The sequence below is a fragment of the Molothrus aeneus genome, chromosome 10 (assembly GCF_037042795.1).
Source record: "Molothrus aeneus isolate 106 chromosome 10, BPBGC_Maene_1.0, whole genome shotgun sequence".
NCBI classification, from domain to species: Eukaryota; Metazoa; Chordata; class Aves; order Passeriformes; family Icteridae; genus Molothrus; species Molothrus aeneus.
The window spans coordinates 7,056,652-7,075,051 of NC_089655.1; the positions used below are offsets into that span (position 1 = coordinate 7,056,652).

Genomic DNA, 18,400 nt, shown 5'->3' on the forward strand with positions numbered 1-18,400 from the left:
TCCACCTCACAGTAGCAAGCATCATCTCTGTGACTGCAGTGTTGGCAATGGAAATCCTTCTGCCACAGGAGCTGGAATAAAGCTGTGAAGTCTTGTACCAGTTACTGCTATCTTTAAGAATTCCAACCAGATGGATTTTGTTGCACATGCTAGCTTATAAAGGTAAGAACTTAAAAGATTAGAGGAAACTTTTCTTCTTTACATGATGAAAGAGTAGTAGCCTTAAAAACCTTACTAGCACTTTCAGTGGAGGGGGAAAAAAAGTATTGTGCCTATATTGTAATGATAACATTTAATAAACTTGACAGATTTCTTACAAGTGCTCAACACTGTACAGCACTCAGTGGTTTTATCCAGATCTGTGTATGAGCCATGTGCAGATTTACACACACTGCCTAGAAGAAGGAGTCCCCTCATGGCAGGGGGGTGGAACCAGATGACTTTTAAGGTCCCTTTTAGGGACCATTCCATGACTTTATTCCATAATTCTGTGTTAATCCATCAATCTGTTAGCTGATATTTTAAAACTAGTTGGACAAAAAAATCATTACAAAGCACAAAATACCCAGTTAAGGACTGGATTTATATGCTAGAATTGTCTGCTCTGGTGACACACCACTGACTTAATGGATTTTCCATCATTTATCCCAACATCACATTTGATTTGTGTCGTCCACAGTTCACTAAGATATTTCCCCAAAGTGGCTGCAAAAAAGCTTAGAAAGCATTCTGAAAGACTAAAAGGTTTTTTTAGCTTATAACCACTTCAGTGACAATATGGAGTCTATTTCTTGGCAATACACCTCATTGATAATTTTACCTATTAAAAATTACACAATAAGAACCCTCACATTCCATTAATAAAGCAACATTTTCTCTGCATAGGTGATCTCAGTTTTCATTTTTTCCACAGCAGAATTATGGATGTTAAATCTTAAGGGATAAAGCTGTGAAATTCATTAACCAGAATTAATAAGCAGGAGCAAAAATAGCTCATGAGTTCTGGGACACAGAACACAACACATCTTACAAGCCTTACACCATAAACAACAATTTTCTGAGTATCTTCCCACAATCTCTGAGGTCCCATTAGGAAGATATAAAATAAGCAGGAGGAGTGTTTAAAGCCATTAACTGACCATGTGGTCTCTTTTTTTTTTTCCTAGACAAAGGAATATGTAAAATGTAACCATCTGTGCAGCCAGGCACAGTGTTAATCCCAAACTTCAAAACACAATTTAAGGAAAGGTTAAATTATTTTTCAAGCTTGAAATGCTAAATGAATGTCTCCTGTCTCACTTCTACAGGGAATTTTCAAATGCTGAAGAAAATGCCCTCAAGTGTTTGCAACAGCTGCTAAATTGCACATGCTAAATGTGTTTTTGCAACTTGAAAATTGAACTATATTCTTTTATTCTACCCGACAGCAGTTCAAACCTACAACAAATTCAGAACAGGTTAGTCCTACAATACTAAATAAAAATTATGTTTTCTGGGGTGCTGGCTGTAAGAACTTGAGAAAAAAATTGTAATAATAACATTTTAAATTAAAACTGTATGTAGCTGTGCATAGTCCTAAATGAATAAAAATTAAATTCAGAAAAAGAAATAATCTTAGTTTTGAAACAGATTATGGGACAAAGGTAGAACTGTTAAAATTAAAGACTGACAATTCTCAGGCAGCCTAACTTGACAGAACTATTATAAACCACTTGGTGTGTACCTTAATGCTGTCACTCCCCTTCCACCACACCTCACATTTTCACTACACGTTTCACAAATCAGGAATCAAAGTACCAGAGTAAGTCAGTCCTTGCAGAGGGGAAAGGACACACACAGACTCAGTGCACCCAAAACACTCCACAGCACATTCAAACGTTCAAACCATACTTCCAAAATGCTGTTTTCATTTGAGACCATAGAAATACTGCTGAGAACAGTCTAATAATGCAAGAGATGGGAAAAGATGAATACACTGAAGACGCATCATTAGCTTTAACTTGGCTACAGAAAAAGCCTTTCCTTCCCACCTTTAAATATTTACCTTTGAAAAACTTTTAAATTCAGGGATATTAACTGTTTGTCAGAACATCCCACTAATTCTAACACATATTAGGCGTACTAACAGTTGTATTTTTAAAACAATCCTCAATGGATTGGAACTGGAACATTCAAGGGCCCCAGAAGAACCTGAACTAACAATTTTTCCAAAGTTATGTGAACTCCAGTAAAGTCCTTGCCATTAGAAAAAAAAAAGAGGAACGAATTGTTGAGCTGGAATGCAAAATTGCAAAGAAAACATGATTCACAAGAATGGCTCTTTGTACTAAATTCCCAACCAGGCTAAGAAACCCAAGGTGAGACAGTCCAGGGCAAGGGAGCAAGCTCTGCACAGGAAACCCAGCGCTTCCTCTGGGCTGCAGCAGCACCAGGAGAGAAACTGCAGCTTTGGGAAACAGCTCCAGGCCTGGGCCAGCCCCAGGCACCCTCCTGAACACCCTGTACCCAATCACCTCCTCATCCAAAGTTTACTCTGAGACCCCTCACCCAAAGGTAGCTCCCCATATCTGCCACATTACAGGAAAGTATTTCTCAAGAGAAGAAAAAATGAATTTTAAAAATACTGCTTAATTGACATGTCCGAGTTTAATTCCTGTGTCTCCCCTTTTGGCACCAGTAGTTTTAAAAAAGGCCCATTTGCAAACCCTCCTTTCCAGACACTACAGTCACACCCAGGGGGACACTTTGGCAGCACAGCCACAGCCACTCCTCTTACCCAGAGCTGCATTTCACCAAGAGGGCCACAATATAGCTTAAATGGCTATTTAACATAGTAACTAATAACTTAAAAATCGCTTAAATATATGTTTGGTTAATTACATTAATTAAAACAGCTATTGAGTAACTGTTGATTCAGCTATTGATTCAGCTGTTAATAACACAAAATAACTGTGTTATTATACATATAGATATAGTCATTCTAATGGTGTCACTGCTGGGTTAAGGACAAAGGCAAAGAAACGTTTGTAACCAGACAACCCTGTGCTTGTGAGCATTCCTCCAGTGCACATACATTTTTGAGAGCAATTTGCACATCATTACCAGCTGAAAAGTTCATTTAGTTTTGGCAACCTGTAGTTATTTAACAATCTGGCACTCGAGCAAGGCTGCCTCCTCTCTGCAAACAGGCTTTTGTAGAGGAGATAAAGTCATCGAGCAGCTGATAACACTAAATGTTATTAACTGCAACATTACATACGGCTCACACTAAAGAGCAGCCCTTAGCAGACAACACTTATTTGCCAAATGACAATACTATCTTTAAAAATAAATTTGTAAAGCTCTAACAGTCTATGAAGAACGTATTTTTATCTCGTGTTATAAAAGCAGAGATGACTGGGAGGGAGAACCACAATCAGCAAAATTAAAGCTGGGTGAAAGACAAAGGAAGGTTTCATGAGAACTGATGTCACCAGAACTTAGGAATTTATAGATACATACCTAAGACACTGAGCTACCTTATATTTTGATAGTTTTGCCTTTAACTTATTAAAAAGCACTTAAATTCAGCAATTCATGTTAATGTTAACAATTGCTGAAAGGCACTTTTAAAGTCAGATTTAAAAAACAAAAACAAAACCCAACAAAACCCCCAGTATTAGGAGACATATGATTGCACACCATTAAATAAGTGAGGGACATCTCTCCAGTTCTAACTTTGCTTTTCTCAAAATGGATGGAGTCAGCTCATTAAGGAGCTGAAGCCACAATGCCTCCAGAAAGGGAATGTAAAGTCTTGCAGAAGGGCTGCATGCCTGGTGCACAGAGAGGAGTCTGGAAAGGAGGGAAAAGCAGGATGCCATTGCTCATATCCTTATGTCACTGCTTGTGTCCTACCTGGTTGTCATGGTTCAACACTGGCCAAAAGCTAGGGCACCCACAAAAGTCATTGCTCACCCTCTTCTGCTACAGCTGAGCCTTCCCTGCCTACCAAAACCCAGGCTGTGCCAAATCAACACACCTGGGCACAAGGTTTTCTTTATTTTCTGTACTTTCTGGCTATTGCCCTGTTCTCCTTTCTAGCCTTCATCTCTCTAAGTCAGCAGCACTCCAGCTCTCCCCAGCACTGCCTTACACTGCTCCATATTTACCTCATACTTTGCCAAGATCAGTGAGCATCATGACCTTCAGAGGGATGGTGTCCTCAAAGACTGATCCCTTGCCATGGAAGGAGCTCCAATGGACACCAAGTCTTACACTGGGGCCTGGTGGGACTTCCACATCCAGCAAGCAGGAAGGGAAAGCTTCTCCATGGCTAGCCAGCACACAGCTGATGTCTCCCTGCTCTGAGGGACAATCCTATGTCCCCTACCAGGGCATCCAAGTGCCCACTGAGTATCCACTGTACAGACTGCAGCATGCTTTTGTTAAATTCTTTTTCCTCAATTTTCATCCTCCTCTAGTTATTAAGACACCTGCTAAGAGGTAACATGGCCTAAGTGCTTCCATTAGGGTGATTTAGAGTATGCAGAAATTTCTAACTACCATTTAATTATCACACACAATAAGCACACAAATATATGTAAGCCAGGAGTTTTCCTTCCAACCTTTGTGTCAAAGCCTAATTATTGTTTTAATTTTACACAGTACAGGCCAAATTCTTTCCAACACATAATAGGGTACATAAATACACCCCTTGTGACATATTTATGGCTTCCCTGATGCAACTGATGGAAAATTTGAGTTGTGTTCCTGAAATGGCACAATCTAGAGAAAGGAAATTGCAAATAATATATTAAAGAACACAGGCTATGACCAGCCATAAAAAATGCTAATAAATCTCCTAACAGCAATGGAAACTCAGACAAAGGATAACACTTATCTATTTTCCCCACAGATGTCTTTAAGCTCTGCAGCCTAAATCAGTGAAGCACCTTAGACATCCCATTTAAATCACGATCCAGGTGATCCAGAGCAATCACCTCTCTGAAGAATTCTGCAATCCCAAAGGGCACGGTGTGATTTTCAGGAGAGCATTATCCTTTTTCCCAAAGTCACAGGTTTATCCATCCCCTTGCCTCCCACGGGCAGCCCCTTCCCAGCAGCTGCAGCTTTGGCAGTGTCTTCCAAAGCTCCCGGGTGGCAGATGGGAGATTCTGTGTTATCAGGCACGGCTGATAAGGAGACGCTGTCTCCAGCAGTTGTCTGCCAGCACAAATAAAGCTTTGTGCTGTCCACACCCGCCCTTGCTTTTAGCAGGCACCGTGGGGAAGGTGAAATACATAAAACAACACAAACACCGCCCTGTAGTTGAGCTCACCCGCATCCCACAAAAATTCGGCACTTGAAATTTAATATGTTGAGGGAGAAAGGAAGGCAAGAAAGCTTGAACAGAGGGAAGGACTCAAGGGTAACCCTGCCCCCCAATCCTCCTCTGCATACCTTGGGCTGGGAAGGGAGAATTGGTTTACAGGTTTATCTTTTAAGTGGTAAATGCAGTTAAGGGCAGTTCAAAACTTGAATCAAGCAGCATTTAGCAGAATTAAGCCGAAAAAGCAGCAGTGAACAAGCAGATATTCTGCAACATCATTTGTTTCCAGTTAATGCTCTCCAGCTGTGCTGTCTTGAGAGGAAATGGTTGAAAAGCAGAACAGAATGAAAACAACCAAAACCGACCCCCAACACCAGTGGCTGTTGCATACAAGTAGAGATATTACAAAAGAAAGGCCTTATAAAATCAAACCTTGCTCTGCTAAATTACCAGCTAGTCTGTTACTTCTTCTAAGTGCAGCTAGCTAACTTCCCATGTGAAAAATCATAAGAGTGAAAGCAGTTAACACAACAAGCTATTCTAGTAAGAGAACCATTTACACCTGTAATAACAAAAGATCTGTCCCCAGAGAATCTACAAAAGAAAAATGTAAATATCTGAGTAAAACAAAAAGTCTTAGCCTGTACACACAAAACACCTTTTTTAACCAATGAATTAAGTGGCAAGAAAACTACTAGCCAATCGAAGTTAAACACAAACTCTGTAAAAACTATATAAAAATAAGTTATGTGAATAAAAAATAAGCTTTTCTATATAAAGAAACTGAGTCCTGTCTGCTTATTACTGCAACAAGTGGCCTCTTGTTATAGGTTGGAAAAAAAATCTGTCCTTTAAGCACAAATATACAGCTCCATGCAATGTCTTTTTTGCAATTCAGAGTTTGAAATCTCTTGGGATGTAGACACACAAGACTCAGACAACTGATCTGACTCAGGAACACCAGAGCCTAAATTCAATTAATTCAACACAGGCTTAAAATTCTCTCCTAAAGATTTAAATTTAGTAGGCTTAAACATAGACTTAAACATTTATCATATTGGTTATAGGAATGTTCTTAGAAAAGTAATTTTTGTCTGTGTACTTTTGTAGGAAAGCTGTATTTCTAGCCACACACATCTATACCTGCAGCAACACCTCTGAGAAGCTCCTTGTGGTCTCTAATAGTTCTTACCCTCTAGGTAGGGTTTATGATCCACCCAAAAAAGGGCCCTGACACACCACATTTCATATGAAGAACAGGCACAGTACAAAGTCTGGCCCTGGCCAAATCTACATGCATACCTTACTGTGGAAACTCACCTGAAAATCTTCTTTTCTGAATTCCAACTTCTAATTTAAATGTACATATGCATCGTAATAATCCAATTTCCACCACCAAAATCAAGGGTATAACTCATGTTTTAAAACTTTTTACTACACTATTTCTACAGTTTAGATTACTAAATTGTATTGCTTTATCTGATTCAGAAACTGCAAAACAGTCAGATAATAAGGAAGAAAATGCAAATAAGGAGGATGGGCTGGAAAGATTTCCTTTCTGGCCTTGATTTGTTTGCTCTTCTCCTCCCCTCAGATACTTCCACGTTTCAAGCTTTGCACCTGAACACAGTGTGAAGGTAAATTGGGACAGTTGCTTCAGTGATGATTTAAATGTTCTTTTGTAGCAAAGACACCAAAAAATAATAGACACTCTTTAAAACCAACAAACAAAACCATGTGCTTGACATCAGAGATGAGCCTAAGGCTCCTTAGCTCCTCCCTGATCAGCCTTCAGCCCAAATTTACCACACTGAGAATGAAGATTTGGCTCTGATTAATCTGTAATGTATACTTTATAGCTTTTAATCTCAGAAATACATTTATCACCATTAAATTCAGTTTGTGTGCCAGCCCATAAAAAGAGGAGTTAAAATATATCAAGGTGAGAGAAAATTAAAGCTTGGATGAAAATTTCACTGAGTAGATGCACTGGAGTTCAAAGACAATGTTGTTAGGGGTTATGGACAGATTTATGGAAAAAGTAATAACAGAAAAAGTTGAAGGAAAGTTCAAGATTCAAGGACAAACCACGGCAGACAACTATTGCAACAGGCACCTGCACACTGTGAGCAACATCCTGACTGAAATATGCTGAAACAATTCCCTGCATTTTATCTCTTCATGAGATGTGCTTCATAAATGGGCATATAAAATCACACACATAGGTACACACCTGTAACTGCCTTTATGGCTGTGAACAAGTCCTTATTGCTCAGGAAAGGGGGACAGGAAGTCAAAGATATTTTTGGTGAACCTCTTATAATTCCTTTAATTCATTTACACATTTCTGCTTTAATAGCATGACAGCAGATGAAGAGACTTCTTGGTGGGAAACCTAATCATACTGATTAAAATATCCTAAAATTCAAACTTGTACATTTTCACAGCTGTTCTTAAACACATTTTTTTATTTTGGGTTAGCTAATCAAGGATGAGAGGGGGAGAGGGAAAAGGGAAGAGAATGAATGAGAAGCTGCAAAGAACCAAAATGCTGGCACTATGTGCTGAACCCAGTGGGTCCCTGGCCCCCTCTGCCCTTCTCCCATTTGCCTCATTTTTACCTGTTGTATTTTGTGTGACTTATTCTTTGTGTGGGACAGTGAAATGCTCCCTGTCACCTTTTCTTGTACTGTGCCCAGCATGCTGGAGCCTCAGCACAATTTCTCCACACTAGCACACTGAAATAACAGAAATAACACACCCTCATTCAACATTTCCACTGCTTACAACTCCCTTTCTCAGCTGGAACCTCTCACAATAGTTTCCTGAGTGTCTGTTTAGTATTACACCAAAGTTGTTTACCTCAGTCAGCAATTAAATTGATTCAGAGCATCTTTTGCACCACACTTCAAAGTTTCACCATATTGACAGGGTAACAGAACCGATGACTCACCTACTTATATTAGTACAGATTGTGCTGAGCTGTTTAAGACACTTAATATTTGACTACATTCCTCATATCATTGTTACATGACATTTCCTTAACTACTTCAATTTAAATTACCCAGAGGCTCCAACGTATGCAGATTTCCTCAAACCAAGCGAAAAAATTACAGCAGCATGTCATTTAAATTTTAATGCAGTTGTATACAAGCTAATGATCTCTAGTGGAGATTTACAAACAATAGACCTGACTCATCACTTTATTATTCTAGTTTTGGTATTAACAGAATTACATTGGAATAAATCTGGAGCCATGAAGTTGCAATTAAGCTTAATATAATGAATTTGATCCCATTAGTTTAGTACCATTTATATTTTGGACTTGTTGAAAGTGATTTTTTTTCTTAAGCACTATAATCTTCACCAGCAGTAAATGGGTGCTGGAGATGATCTGAATTATTTTCATACTGAATTTAGGATTCATCATTGTTCCTGGCATGCAAACACAGCTGATGCTCTCTGAACACATTTCTAAAGCATTCAGTTTGAACACAAATACACTCTCATAGCACAGAGAGAGCACACAGGGCTGCCTCCACTCACCATTGTGCAGCTCTTCTCAATCACAAACTCTTGTTACCATCTTTCAACTCTGGCAAAGCTCTGTCTGAAATATCACACCCCTCTGCCCCACCTACAATCAGCACTCCTGCCATGTCATCTTACAAACCCATTTTCTGAGAAATAGGAGTATAGAAAGAGGATTTCCATATTATGCACTCTACAGCCGCTGTATGAGATGTGTTATCAGCTCCCAAGCCTCTGAAGCACCAGTACAAATCCAGTGATGGGATGGGAGAGATGAGAGGGTAGGTGGGCTGCAGTGTGGTTTGCCCACTGAAGTGACTTTTCTTGTTCCTAGGCATGTGGGGTAGGGGAATACAGCATGAAGACAAACATTAAAACTCACAGAAACACCCCCTGGAATTTCACACAGGATTCCTAGAATCTGATAGCTAACTCGAGTTTTGCTCTCACTGAATTTCTTCACCTCTAGGGCAGAATCACTGAGCAAAACTTTCCTGTACTTGGTCCTTCTGGGTACCTGAAAAGCAGGAGCCCCTCTGAGCTGCCTTCTCTGGCCAGGACAGCTGAAAGGGGGGTGGCAGCTGGGATGGACCTGCTGCCGTTCTCCAACCATCCTTCAGCCTACTCCTCACAACGCTGCTTAATGTATTTTGAGAACTCAGCCTGCAGGGTAATACCACTCACAACTTCTCCCTGTCCTCTGCAGCCCACCAGATCCAGCCAACACATTTCCTTGGGATCTCTCAAACTCTGCACAATGACCCTCCTTCCCCCAGGGGTGCTCACTTGCTGTTCCAATGAATTCAGGCACAAAGGGGAGGGTAAGGAATGACCAGGGGGACATTAACCCCAGCCCTCTCCTCCTCACACATTCCCAGCTTCACACTTCTGTCCTTCTGCCCCCACTCCTGATTTTAGGGCCACCATCTGCACAGGACCCCCAGGTGTAAGATCAGGAGGAGAAGAGAAAGCCAGGAACAGCTGAAGCCCTGAGTGCTGTGGCTGTGCTCTGGGGTTATTGCTTCTCACTGATTCATTCAGCAAACAAACCCTGTCCATAAACAGCCTGTTCCAGCTCGCTCTGCCCCAGCTGCCAGCTGGCAGCAGATGCACAGGTGTAAATGAAAGCATCATTTGGCCTGCAGGAGAGGTATTATGAACAAAGATTTATCTAGAATTTCAGGTCCCAAAGTCAATCTGTGAGGCTGGCAATTAAAAAAGGCATTTGGGAACAACAAAGCAAAGCTGAGCAATTCACCCACCTCTTTCATGTACTTGCACATCTGATTTCTTTAGGAAAGGGAATCTCATCCACCCACTAATACAGCTGATAGCAAATAAAAAACTAAAATGAAAGAAACTGAATATGTATGAAAAACCTTATCACAGTTTCTACATTTTTCTGTTCTCAGATTCCTGAAGGCATTCAGGCAGGAGCTCGAGGCACTCGGCTCACTATTACGTGTGTGTTTGTGATTATTATCATAGAAAAAAAACCCATTTCTAGAACTCAACAACCTCAGATTGCTCAGCAGATGTGCAATAATTTCTTAATACAAAATATAAACTGTTTTCAACATGGTTTTAGCTCCATTAGGGTCTATTTTCTGATCTGTGCATTGGTCAATAGGCAGGTAACAGTTTTCTACAGTGAGTGAGTTAATACAAGCCCATACTGAGGTCCCACAATAAATGACTTGGTTCATTACAGTGCCAAGCAGACAGCACAGCTTACTGAACACAATGGAGCTATTTCCAGCCCCTACAACAGGGATGGGGTTTTGTCATTTTTGGGGATTTTGACATTTTATTTACAGTTTGGAATATCAATTCTGAACTTACACAGTAAGTTCTTCAGTGGGAATAATAGTGGGGACTTCTGTTTTAGGTTTTTTTTCAGGTACTGGAGTATCAATTTGATGCTAAATTTCCACTATGTTTAAATAGATTCTGGGCAGACTCCTTAACTATCAGCCTCATATTTTGGATTTTTAGGGTTTTATTAATGAGATTACAAAACCAAAAAGGTGAGAGACAAATATCAATCCCATTTTAAGCTTGTGTGGCAGATATAAACATATATATAATTTTAATAGTGTATATATATGTAACTCCATTCTGACTCTTTTCAGTCAAATCTTCTGACCTATTAGACCATTTGTCTTATTTTCTGTCTTATCAGCTGGCTCCTTCCCTATCTTCTAATCTCCTGCTCTCAAACTGTGTCACTCAGTGAGCTGGGGTTTAAAAAGAAAATGTCCTTCTACCTGTGAGTAGAAGGGAAACACCAGGCACAGAATATTTTACTTGTTTTATGTAAAAATCTAGGTGACATTGGTGCAACAGATGAAATGCTAAATTATAAGCCTAAATTCTTTCAAAGGGTACTTAGTCCAAAATACAACTCACCCAATTCAGAATTGCACAGAGCACAAAAGAAGGCTTCCCACAGAATTCCTTCTGCTCCCTGGCGACTCAGCCTTTCTGACTCTACAGCACTGTCAGCAAAGCCAAAGGGATTTTTGCCAGGGTAAATACTGCTAAATGGGGTCCCCCATCCATATAAATTTCACTTTGTCTCTGTTGCCAAGTCCTTTCTGATTGCCAAGTCAATCTGCCTGTAAGATTAACTGGATTTTTCTTCCCAAGCACTCAGAGTTTTGAGATAAACACTGGCTCCTCGGGCACAGGAACATGCCCAGGCCATTCTGATGCCTTGGATATTTCTTAACTAATTAAGTTCATCATGTAGACAATGACTGAGCAAAAAGCTACACAGAGCTTTCCAAAACCACTCTTCTCAGGGCTGGGAACAGCCAACCAGAGCAGACTTCCTGGGGAGCATTCCAAACCCATCCTCTAAACCCATGGCATTAGTTTGTTGTTTACTTTGGATTTGCTTTTACCCCAGGAGGAGAGACCAAGACCTCGTGCTTGTATTACATCTTATTCAACCATACAGAGAATCAAACCCACAACCCCAAAGCAGACTGCAGTCCAGCAGTAATGGGAGAAACAGGAGGTATCCCACTTCCAGAAGTGCTGAGACCTGGTTTGCATCTCCTTGTCCTTTCAAAAATCAGAATAGAATTCTTCAATAAGAAGGACTAACACATGAAGGAAGATGCTTTCCTTCGGAGCTGGGAGACAGCAGCAAAAACCAAAGGGGCACCAGAGGAAAGAGAACTGGGCTGACTTTATCCTTCCAAGCACCTTCCAGCTCAAGAGGTGCTGAGGAAAGAAGGGCAGTGCCAATCCAGATACCTCCCTGGGAACTCAAAATGCAGCTCTGTGTGTGCTGCAGTGACAGAGGGGAGACCTGGAGCCCTCCACAGCCCGTCTCTCCTGCTTTCCTTTGCAGACATTCCCAGGGAGGCAGGGCATGCTTCCCCCTGCTGATCCCCTGCCTGGGAAGGTGGAGAGAGCCGGAGATTCCTAATGGGCAAAGACAAAAAAAATTTGGGAGTGGCCAGCACCACATAAAGATCAGTGTTAAAATGTCAATAAACAAAGGAAAAATAAAGGCTTTCCTTTCTCTGTGTTTCTGTTCAGTGCATTGCTTTCATCATCTCTGCTTGACATATTTGAATGTTGATGTCATGAATTTCATATTCTGAATGAAATATTTTTATTATATATATACTGTAATTTTTATTTACTGACACAAAACCAGAATTCTGGGCTTTGGATATTTGGAATCTTGGTAGCAATTGAAATATGCATTTCACTCTCTCTCAGGTAACTTTCCAGATTAGTAAAAAGGGCAACATTTTATTTTTTTTCCTTTCCTGAAGTATCTTCCAAAGACAAAAGCAGGACTGTATATTCTTCCTCACTGGTTCTTTCTTGGTAGGTAACATCAATTAAAACTGACTTTCCAGGACATTCTCCCCTTCAAAACAACAAAGCCAAATGACAGTTCCTCAAAACTCCTGGACCCCTCTCCCATTCAGCTTTCAACAAGAACTTCTATGCCTGGACACAAGCAAACTTCATAGAGAGCAACTTGTATCACTGCTTGAGGGTCTCACAGAAAAGCAACACACACCCTGCAGCAACAGGAGACCACAGCCCTTCCAAGTAGATTTCCAGTGTGGACCAGGACTGGGACATTGTGTTTGTAACCTTCCAGCACCATGTGAACACATTCCCAACAAAAAACATTTCATCCACTTCTCTCTTAGAAGCATCCCATATTATTTTAGAAGCCAATTGTGCATGATACTTGTAATTTCATCAAATTCATGCCTAGGATGATCCATATGGATTTAGCAATTACCACTGACAGAAAAGGTCTCAGAATTTTGCTGGTTCCAAACCTGTCTGTTCCTCTTCAACTGTTGCTCAGTAGTCACAGCAGGACTGAATCCTTGCTTCCAATGATTATTCCCCAAGTATGCAAAGCTCAATTAATTTTATGTACCTTTTTCCTTATGGGCTTTACCCAGTTTTGATGAAAGATCCAGCTTGTTGCCATGCTCCTGGCAGCAGGGATACAGTTCCTCCCTGAGTTAAACTGTGCCACTCCCCACCAGAATTCCAACCATGCCCAGGACTTGTGGTTCCTCTTAGGACAAGTGCACCAGAGGGGGAAAGGAGAGGAATGTGAGGGCATTTATCAGTAGTAACAAAATATTTAGAGAAAAAGTACTTCAGAGCAAGCCTACACAAATTTCTGTCTTCCCTAAGGTCCCAATGCCTGGTGACCCTCAGGTGCTGATGGCTCCCTACAGACATTTCAGTGCTGTTCTAAATAGCTACTGCCTGTTTCCTTCCTGAAAACCCATTGCAGAGTTTGGCATTTGTTTTTCCACTGCCTATCCAGGCCAAAGTTGTAGTTCAGAGAAAATAAAGCCAAACATCACCACGTAGAAAGGTCAACCCCAAAATTATTTTTGGCTGACAGGTAGCCATGACGACACCTGCCATGCTTCGGCTTTCCTGTTTTCCCAAAGCACACCTCCTGGGCAGCATGGCCCTTTAGACACACAGTATTACAACAAATACACTGCTAATATACAGCTACACCCATTGCCATCCAGATGGAACATGTCCATAATGAATTTCCAACCCATTACTAAAACCTTAGTAATTAAATTTGACAATTAAACTAATTATATGCGCACGCACAAAGTAATCTAGAGCCCACGAAGCAGGGGAGTTGAAAGAATGACAAAGAAAGCAAAAAGTAAGCAAACCAACAGCTCTCTGGAGCCTCCAACTCTTCTGAGGATTCCTCTGAGCAAGCAGCGCTCTGCAGATCTAACATGGGGTATGGTCTTAACCCTGCAGAGCCTCACTAAAACTGCCTACTGGGAGTACTCAGCCACATTTTTGGGAAGCTCAGAAGAATGTAAAATTAAAAACTGTTATCTGAAATTTAAATGATGATTATTCCCCCACAGTGCTGTAAATTTGTTCGTTTTTTCAATGCAATAAATAACATGACCCTCTGCATCTACCATTTGTGAGAATTTCAAACATCACTTCACAACCCTGAAGTGTATCTGATAAGGGTAAAATAGCACTGCTCATGCAAAGCCAGAACAGTTTAAATCCTATGCAGGTTTTTACCCCTGGGTTTCAGGAACAGTAATTTAAATTTCTAGTTGCCCCTCTGTGACTCCATTTTCTCCAAGGAGAAAAGGGCCATTTCTTACTGCTCCTCTATGAACTGTGGGCAGTGCAGGGAGCCCCAGCCTGGCAGCAGTGCCAGCCACCCTGCTCAGCTCCTTCCCAGGAGCCCCAGGCAGCCTCCAGGTGAGAAGCCCAGGCTACATTTTCCCAGGGATGTGGTCTGTGACGTAAATGAGGCTGCTCCCTGAGCCTGCCTTCAGAAAACAGTCTCAGGAACCCAGATCTGCCATTTCCTCCTTGAAATCTCTCACTCTAGAAGCAAAGAGAAAAAAGCCCTAAGCTTCCCTAGCAATAAACATCTGCCAAGAAATTTTAAGTGTTCCCATCCAAACCCTCCTCCTTTTTCTTAAGCTTTCCATTTCTTGCTCTATTATAAATCACTCTGGGGAAATACCACGGACTCTGAACATTTAAGAATGTTTCTAAGTGGTAAACCGTCAAGTTTTACTAGACTCTTTAAAATAGTGTGGTCCATCTGCATAAACAAATGATACATTGCTTTTTCTACATTAATTATATGTTGCACAGACTAACAGCCATAGAGAGAGAAAGTTTAACCAGCCCTTATTACGGAAATAATAATTTGTTCTGAAACAGAACAAATATTGCAAGGGTTCAAGAAAGCTTTGGGGAAGGCACCAAAACACTCTGCAAAGAATAGTTCACTTTCAGGAACTAATTTAGTAGCAAAAGCGCCTGTCAAATTCATTTTTCAGAAGATTAATACTGTCTTCTTATTCTGGTTTATCATGACAAGCTGGAAAGAATCACAGTGGCTGTTCAGGCAGGCAGGAATGACATCGAAGCACTCTGGGTTTGGATGTGCCTGGCCTAATTCCATTATTAAACCACTCAGTCTTGAAGAGCAACGCTAGACATCACTCATTCCACACAGTCAGACTTATGAGTCTGAAAAAAAAATCTCTTCTTAAGCAGCTTTCAGCATATTTGAATAACAGTGACTGTGAAATACACTGAGAGCATAACAGATGGCTTGCTCTGAGACTGGGTGGCAAAACATGCCAAGGGGATGGACACACAAAGTGTCTCCCAGAGGTGAATTATGGAGTGTGACTCCAAGGCAAAGCCCAGCCACGTCTCCAGCTCCTTCCAGTTCACAGCAAGGAAAAAACAGCCTTCAACTTCCCTAATCCACTTTCCTGGTGCAGAACCATTAAACTGTATATGGGATATGACTGCATTACATTAGTACAGTTCTAATGTTCTGATGCTTGTATGCAATATTACAACATTTAAATCTTATCTAAGATTGACTAAATTTAGCTCGGATGGGGAGATTTAAAGAACTCACACCACAGAACTTGTTAAAATGAAAGCAGTAATGAGGAGATGATGCGACAGAAAAACATCAAATGTGGCAGCTCTCAGCATGAAAAACAACTGCTCAGGAAATACTACAAATTTTGGACCACAAAAATGGTCCAAAATGAATACCAGAAATGAGCTGTGAAATAACCTCCTGAGCCAGACTATGGGAGTTTTATAATTTGGTACTTGCAGAATAGGAATGGAGGTGTGGAGACAAAAAAGATGCTAGAACTGTTCAGCCCAGAAAAACAAAGTTTTCAGGCAGATGAACAAAAGCCTTGAAAACAACTAAATGAAAGGGTCATTGAGTTTACTGTGTTGCTACTGTAAGTAATGCAGCACACACTTTCATTACCTGATTGAGCCTCATCTTAGAGCATGCTGAGTTTCTTTCCCTTGTAACAAGTATTAGAGTAGCAAAAGGTCAGTTCCAACACCTAAAAATAAACTGGGAATTGGAAAAGGGATAAGGAAAAAAATTTTTTTCTATCCTCTTATTACTCCAACAGGCACTGGAAAATGAAACACCGAATATACAGCTATAATCTAAAGAGAAATATTGTTTCCTACAGGACCTACAGGAAAGTTACTTTGCATTTTTGCAATAAACTTCTAGTTGCCTTCCATTCAAGGGCCATTTAAAATAAACTGGTTTTGAATAAATGGCTGAGGAATCCAATAAAATCCGTCTTCTCATTAATTTTTTAGTTTTATTTTTTAAATTGACTCCTGCTACAAAATATACCCACTATTACCATGGAGCAATGCAAAATGTGCCTTTCAAGCAGGCTCCACATGGTGTTTGTGTTGGTTGGCAGCTCCCAGGCACGCTCTGGCTGCACCAGAGCAGCAGCACTGCAGCAGGGGCAGGGCTGGGCAGGTGACACAGGCTCACAGGACAGGTGACACAGGCTCACAGGACAGGTGGCTCTTCCTGCTGGCCACATCTGACTCCTGCTCCTGGAAGTCAGCCCCCTGACTCTTAAGCTGATGGATGAGCAACTGCTGCCCAAATTAAAGCTTGTCACTGCCCTGTTCGAGACAGAGGGACAGTTCAAGGAAGATGGGTCTCAGGTATAAACTGTTTTTCCTCAGAAATTGCCTGGTTGGTTGAACAAAGCCATAGCTTTTAGTTTAAATTAGTATTCAACACAATTAATTTTGTTTAATTTTTGTATGTACTACCTGTCTTCACATCAGAGCTCCAACTACTCCTTCTGTCCTCCTGGAAGTGTTTTAGGCAGACAAAAAAAAGAGGGGAAAGCCCCTGTCCTCTCTGCACACAGTGGCACACGTGCACATTCAAAGTTGTGTCACTGGCTGAGGGAACTGCTAATTACAGTGCTTCTGAAATGGCTGGGTTTCAACTTGATAATATGGTTAGAACTATTAGCTTCTTCCATTACCAGATGGGCTGGATAATGTGAAACACTTCCCAGGGTTGCTTAAATGACTGATCTGTAGCTGCAGGCACCTAGTAAGTTATGAATGATTGCTGATGTAAAAGAACAACTCTACTGGGGATGACAGTAATTAGTCTTTACAAAATTCATTGAAACATTGTCAGGAAGAACAAGACATGTAAGTAATTTATGCACCAATTAAACAATTGTTAGAACTTGCAAAAATTCAAACCAGATAAATACTGCAAATAACATGCAGCACCTGTGGATTTAAAATCTTATCTTACAATACCACTTTTCTTTTAGAATAAATATCTTTTAAGAAAAGAAAATAACACAGTGTTGTCAGCGTAACTTAATTTTACCATCACCTATTGTTTTCTAAAATGTTTCTCATGTACTGTGAAATGATGTAAGTGGCCTCCCTTTCTCATTTTAGAATGAATAAGAAATAAGACAGCACTGAGCTGTTAGTATGTTATGCCAATAAATCTCACCTATTGTCAACTATTTAGGACTGTATATAAATGTCCCTAGATCCCACAAAAGGCTTTAAATGTTCCTGATTTGCCAGTCCAGCTACGGTTTACCATGAATCAAAAATCATTTTGTTAGGGTTCAGTTATTCTTTACTGGGATCAGCACATCAAGTTAACCAGATGAAAAATTGTGCCTTGAGAAAAAGCACAATGTGTCACGACCTGGTTCTACCTCCTGTTAACCAGCCTGCCTGAGGCTTACTCAGCTATCATCACACACTTCACAGCCTGCCAACCAAAGTATTTCCTTTTAAAGGAAACGTTTGAATTACAGATTATAAAAAGCAGTCTGTTTCAGCAGGTGCTTTGTCAATCCCTGCCTTTTCAAGTTTTGCCTCACCTACTCAACGTGGAGAGAACATGTCACTAAAACGAACAGACCACGCCAAAAGTCTCCCTGCAGCTGTGCTGGGTAAACAGGAGAAAAAGATTTAAGCTTTAAGTAAGACTTTCAAAAGGATATTCTGTATGGATAAACAAATACAGAAAGGCAGTTTTCTCTTCTCTAGTCATCCTAGGAAGGGTACATCTGTGTTCCAACAGCTGCCTGACCTTCAGATATGGTATCAAACATAGAGAAAGGACTGCAAAGGGCACCCTGCCAGCACCCCAGTGCCATGCTCAATGGCAAGGCCAGCAGAACAGGTGGG

At 40.7% G+C, this 18,400-nt stretch overlaps 1 protein-coding gene across 2 annotated transcripts in view; it reads right to left on the reverse strand.

The window, feature by feature from the left end:
• The window catches only part of SPSB4 (splA/ryanodine receptor domain and SOCS box containing 4), a 150,230-nt gene that overhangs the window by 2,156 nt on the left and 129,674 nt on the right, over positions 1–18,400 (reverse strand). The gene's annotated exons all lie outside the window — the stretch shown is intronic.